This window comes from Fukomys damarensis, unplaced genomic scaffold (genome assembly GCF_012274545.1).
Source record: "Fukomys damarensis isolate Sample0158 unplaced genomic scaffold, DMR_v1.0_HiC HiC_scaffold_4, whole genome shotgun sequence".
Classification (NCBI taxonomy): domain Eukaryota; kingdom Metazoa; phylum Chordata; class Mammalia; order Rodentia; family Bathyergidae; genus Fukomys; species Fukomys damarensis.
Genome location: NW_022900916.1, coordinates 60,018,042 through 60,024,824, shown reverse-complemented (window position 1 = coordinate 60,024,824; position 6,783 = coordinate 60,018,042). Strand labels below are relative to the sequence as shown.

Here is a 6,783-nt window from a genome sequence, read left to right as displayed (position 1 = left end):
ATTATTATTTTTTTTTTTTTTTTTTTTATTATTTTGTACCAAGGATCAAGCTCAGGACCTTGTGCTTGCGAAGCAGGCAGTGGAATCACTGAGGTAAATCTTCACCCCTATTTAAATTATTTTTTACATAATGCAGAATCTGATGATGAGAACAAAAGTTTATTCTAAATTGTTAACTATGTTAGCATTAGGCAAGTCATATCATCAACTACCATAAATACTATAGGTTTTTAAAGTATTAAAACTTTTTGTTTAGATTTATACTATGATAAAATAAAAACTTACTAAATATAATTAAGTTCAAAGAAAGGAGCAGTAAATGCAGCATACAGTGCTAAGGTAAGGCATGCATTAACCCAGAGCCAGTGAGGGTGAAGAAGTGAACATCTGTAGAGTCATCTGGAGCATGACTCTCATCCTTGGTGAATGCTATGAAATATACCAAATAGGGCTAAATGATTGATATAGGTCCATGATTAGTTTCCAAGTAAGATACATCAACCTATCAAAATTGCTTTGTGTAATAATTGGATTTGTAGCCAGACCAGATTCAGTAGACTGTTACAATTAATTTTATTTGCCATTGTGACTGGGCTGAGGTATACCCAGATACTAGTAAAACATTATCTGGGTGTATGTGTAAAGCTGTTTCTGGAAGAGATTACCATTGAGTTACTCCACTGAGTGTAAAGATCACCCTCACCAGTGCCCCTACAAATAAAACAAAAACTGGGAGAGGTGTGAGTTCAGGTACCTGGTTTGAGTGGTAGCATCCATCTTCTATAGCTCTTGCACATTTATGCTTCTCGTTCTGGTTCTGAGGCATTCAGACTTCATCCCAGGATTTACTTCAGTGTCTCCCCGGAGACACATGACATCTACTTGGTCAGTCACCCCATTGCAAGTCTCAGTTCATAAATCACTTCTTTCAGCGAACGTGTATTCTCATGTTACACTACCAATGTTGTCTACACCCCAAGTCAGTTTCTATTATATTGCCTCATTTTCCATAGTGTTCATTTAATGATCTTCTGTTGATCTTGCCCTCCTTATATTAGCTATCTTTTTTGTTCTTCTACTATATTGATTCCCTTGAGGCTATATGATGATTAGAAAATGGGGAAAATAATGACCTATGACTTCCAAGGTTAAATTTTAAAAAGTGTTAATCTTCAAAAACCAGCATGTTTGCCAGATATGCAGGGGAGGCACCAGCAGGAGATTCTCTAGCCTCTTCAAAGTATTTAGAGGACTGTAGCCCTCTCTGGTATCTGTTTGAACTTCATGGGAAGCCCAAGCCTGAACTGGCCAGTCTTGCCTTCCCTGAATGCTTGACTTCCAGCAGATAGGGAAGGTAGTGTTCATAAACTGTAGGATCATATATTAACAAATACAACTTAACACAAATTTTGGCTTCCGAGTTCAGGCTGCAGCTATAAGAAAAACCTGAAAATGTGGGAGTTGCTTTGGTTCTGAACTGTTACTGAGATTGGAAGAACACTGAGCAAAGTATTGGAAAAGCCCAAAAAGCCTCTGCAGAGACTATTAGTAGAAACCTCATAGTTCCAGAGGAGACAATTGGTGAGCTCTTAAAGATGAAAAGTGAAAATGCTATTCAAACTGGAAGAAAGATAATCTTTGTTATGTAATGATGAAGTTTAGCAACATTTTCTATCACCTTTAGGACTGTGGAAGGTAGAAAATAATACTTAATTAACTGATGAGGCTTTTTAGCTCATGGGATTTCAAGGCAGCTTATTCATAAGTACAGCATTAAATATGAAACTAAATAAAGGCAAGTCTGTCAAAAATAAAACAAATTAGCCTTAACCTAATTGTGACTCTGATTTCACTTCCATTCAAAAGCCTAAAAGGAAGCCTCAGAAAAACTTATTTTGAAGTGACTTAATCTGTTTCAGAATAATGTTCAAAATATTTATTGGGATACAAAAATATCTTAATATCTCACTCTAAACAAAGTTGACACCTGTTCAAAAAGGAAGTGAAAAGTTAAGATGAATGGAAAAATTGCACAAAAGAAACTTGTATAGAAATGTTAGAAATATAAAAATTAGTATATGTCAACATTAAAACAGTTATAACTGTTTCAAGACTGTAAGAAAGTAAGGACTGAGTATAAGTAGAGAGGTGAGAAATCATTTACTCACCTCAGCAGATGTGGCTTTAAAAGAAAAACCTCAAATTTGAAATAGAAAGGTATTTCTCCAATGTGATGAACAGCATCTAAGTAAAACTTACAGCCAATATCAGAGTCAATGGCCAAAGACCCAGCGTTCCCCTCCTTTAGTATCAAGAATTATGCATATATGTCCATCTTCACAATTTTTATTAAGTTGCTGTACCTGAGTCAAAATGAAGACAACTTAAAATGGAAAAAAATAGATCATTCCCACGCACAGAATACTTAATACTTTTAGGATGTTTACTTCCCCCAAATTAATGGGCCAATTAAGCATAACCCCTTGGCTGGACATGATGATGCACACCTATAATCCCTGTGCTCTAGGAGGCTGAGGCAGGAAGTTTACAAGTTTGAGCTCACTCTGGCCAGCCCAACAATTTCGTTAGAGAAATAGATATATAAACATATCTTAGAAATTATTTTGTGTAAGTCATTGTTTTAAAAAGATCAAAGTTGGAGTGCTTTTATTGTCTGAAATATTTACTAATCAAGGCAGTCTCATTTAGGCATAAGGATAGTAATAATAGATTAATGGAACAGAAAGAATTGCAATGTAGACCTGCAAAAATTTAAAGAAATGAGCTTTTACTAAAGCAAGAAAATAATTCAGTGGAGGAAATTATAGTCTTCTCCATAAATGGCGCTGGACAATTTGAATGGCCTCATTAAAAGCAGAAGAAAACAAAAAGCAAAGAAATGAACCCTTCACCTTCATCACATAACATATCTAAAACTATAGCAGCTAAAATCATAAGACCTGTAGAAAATAGCAAAAGTCTTTATGATCTTGGATTAATCAAAGATGTTTTTAGCTCAAAAGCAAATATAAATCAAAATAATGGTAAATTAAATTGCATCAAAGCTTAAAATACTTATTTAGAAATTATTTTAAGAAAATGAGAAAACAAGTCACAAAATGAATATAGAACAAATTCTGATAAAGGAATTATATATAAAATCTAAACACATATTCAATAAAGTTATTACAGTAATCCTAAATACAGTTTTAATTCAACCCTGTGAAAGATGTGCACATAATTTAAAGAGACAGTTTACCAAAGAAGATATATAATTTAAACATGAAATGCTGCTTAATATTACTGATCACTTAGGGAACACGAATTAAATCCACAATGAAATGTGAGTCTACCACTACTAGAAAGCCTAAAATTTAAAAGATGAATAATTTTTTACATTGACAAACGATGTGGGGCAACTTTAACATTTATTCATTGGTGATGGGAACGCAGAACAGCACAGCCACTCTGCAGAACAGTTTGACAGGTTCTCGTAAAGTTAAATACACATTTACTGTGCTAGCCAGCAATTCAACTCTGAGCTATTTACTGAAGTGCAATATAATACACACCTACACAAAGACTCATACTTAAATGTTCACAGGAGCTTTATACATAATAGTTCAAAACTGGAAACTGCTTAGAAGTTCTTCAGACTGATAATTGGATACATAAAGTGTATTATATCCCATACAATGGAATACTTCTCAGCAATGCTAAGGCACAAACTGCTGGTACATTCAACATCATCTAGGACTCTCAAGAACCTTATATGAATAAGAGAAGCCAGACACAAAGGCCTTTTGACTTTTTGATTCAATTTATATAAAATTCTCAGAAATACAAAGCTATGGTGACAAAAAACAGGTCTCTGTTCAGAAGCAGAGATAGGTGGAGGGTGTTGGCTGCAAAGAAGAAAGAAGCAACATTCTGGAGGTGATGAAAATGTCCCATATTGTGGCGATAGATTAGATAGATAGATGGATAGGAAGATAGATAGATTATCCAAATCAGTCTTGGTCAGTTTTATTATATATAAACTTGACCTCAGTAATGATGAATTTGCATGATAACACTTGTGACTAAATTAAAAAAGCATACTAATTGATTACCATTAATGGTGGCAGTGATTCAGAAAGGATTAGTCCCTTTAACAAAGGTAGATATAATCAAACTGAATTTTTTAACAATCTGTAGATTTTTGTGGTGCTGTGTATTTTTAGTTTAAAAATCACTTCATCAATTTTTGACTTCTTAACCGGAAATAAAAAATCATAAATTTCTCTACCTCTGGACCTTTTCCTTTACTCAAACATGGATTTGCAACATAAGTTTTAAGAACTCATGTTTTTGAGTCTACACCTACATGCAAGACTGTACATGTACTTGATTTTTCACTATGCACCAGGCATAGTTGATGTATCTGTTGTTACATAGAATATATTTCAGTATCAAGTGACCCAGAACAGGTTTTTATTGTCTCATATTCTCCGTGATCCATTCCAAGCCATCACGTGAGCTTCTCAGCCAGGGCTGCCTCATAAAATGGAAACCAGCTTCTCCAGAGAGTCAACCAAAACAGTGCCCAAGAGTGGACTTGCCAGCTTTTTGTAACCTGATATGGAAAAGGCATCTCTGTATTTTATTTGACAAAGCTGAGTTAGTACATGCAGCCACACTCCAGGGGAGGGAATTGCACAAGACATGAGTATCAGGATCAGAGATCACTTGGTTTCATATCAGAGGCTGCCTGCCACAGTAGTGATTAATAAGTAGTTGGTTGGATGGATGGATGGATGGATGGATGGGCAGGCAGAGCTGATGGAAAGGTATACCACAGTGTTGCAGTACCCAGCTTAAGAACCGTAAAACACTTAAAATAGTTTAAGAAAAATTGACAATCATGATTGAGAGATTTAAACATTTTTCGATACATAAAAGTTAAAAGATTCTGCATTTTGCCATACAAATGTAAAATTTAAGTGAGGTATGGTAGAGGTAGAGTATTTGAACAAGTGAATCCTAGAAAAGGAGTTGGTTAGATACTCTTCTTAACCTTAGACTGTCGTACTAGTACTCAGCAGTTTCAGTAAATTGTTATTATTAGGGGAGAGACTCTATTTCAGTATGAGGAAATTTCTAATGATTTGTATGTTTTCACTCATTCACATTAAACTTTACTTTCTAGAAGGTACTGGCTACTCATGGCCAATAATCAGTTATTCATTGTGCATTCATCCCCACCAAATGGATTAATTACCTTTTTTTTTTTTTTCCTGAAATAGGGCCTCATTATGTAGTTTAGGCTGGTCTTGAACTTACTGTGTAATTCAGGCTGACTTCAAAGTCATGCAATCCTCCTGCTTCAGCTTCCCAAGTGCTAGGTGTACTGCTACACCTGGTTTGATTATTTTTTGTATGGAGCCTATTTCACTTCTGGAGACCAGGAGTTTATAGTAGTTGTAGTTAGAGATATTAGTTAATCTGACATTATTAAATAATTAGCCTTTTTGGAAGACATTATAATATGCAAAAGAAAATATAAATGAATGACAGGAGTTTTTATAGATATGCACTGTTTATGTTTGCATATATGCTTGCATGTGTAACTTCTAAATGAGGACACCTATGTTTCTTCTATTTATACTTAAGATCATGGAAGTGCAATAAATCCTTAAATATTTTCACCTCATTTATATCACTGTATACTTTATTATTGCCATGATAGCATAGAAAACAGTTGAAAATTGTACTTTTTATGAGAGCCTTTGGCTTTGTGATTATTCAAGAGTCATATATTGCATATAACACACACAGTATATATATATGGAGGGAATTTTTGTGTTCATTGAAACCGTTAATCATTGTGGGTTTTATTTACTCCTAAGACTACCATTTTCCCTTAGGCAAGAGGAGAAGCCACTATGGATTTGAAACCCTGGACTGTAGAACTTCTTAATTTTAATTATGTAAGAAGGATCAACTGCTGCTTATATTAGAAGATTAAATCTAGTAGGGATTTTTAAGCATCTAATCAAAGAGGACTGTGGCTTGATATGAGTATTTTATGTTGTCACTATATATAGATTAACAAACTAACTTTTTAATGCTCATATTTAACCTGAGACAGCCAAAGTATTTTTTATTGAGTTAATTGGTACTTTTGAATTAGGCAGTACAGTTACATTCATCGAGATATTGTACCTTTACATGACAGATCTTGAGTCTCATTTCCCCATACCCTGGCCCTTTCTTCACCCCCCAAACCCTCCCCTATTTACAAAGACTTTGTTTCCACTTTTCCTTTTCTCATATTTTTTCTTTTCCAGTTTTTTCCTTTCCCCTCCCCTTCCCACTTCCCCTGTACCTTTAGTCCTTTTCTTCCTATTTCACATTATCAGTGATACAATTGGATCGTATTTACATTTTAATTTTTCACACCAGAGAAACTATTAGGTATTTACACGTGTGTCTAATTTACTTCACTTAAGAGTATGGCCTCAATATGTATCCATTTTCCTATATGAATTACTCTAGTTTCTCATACTTTATGGCTGAGTATTATTCCGTTTTATAGAAAAACCACATCTTTATCTAATCTCTAACTGATGGGCAGTTGGGATATTTCCAAGTTTTAGCTATTACAAACTCTGCCACTTATAAACATGGGTGCACGTATATCACTGTGGCATGTTTCTTTCATTTCTTTTAGAAAGATACCTAGCAGAGGGATAACTGTGTCAAATGGAACCTCTAATTCTAGTTCTTTCAGGTATCTCCATA

At 34.5% G+C, this 6,783-nt stretch overlaps 1 protein-coding gene across 10 annotated transcripts in view; it reads left to right on the top strand.

Annotated features, from left to right (window-relative positions):
• The window catches only part of Ppp1r9a (protein phosphatase 1 regulatory subunit 9A), a 307,086-nt gene that overhangs the window by 199,093 nt on the left and 101,210 nt on the right, over window positions 1-6,783 (top strand). The gene's annotated exons all lie outside the window — the stretch shown is intronic.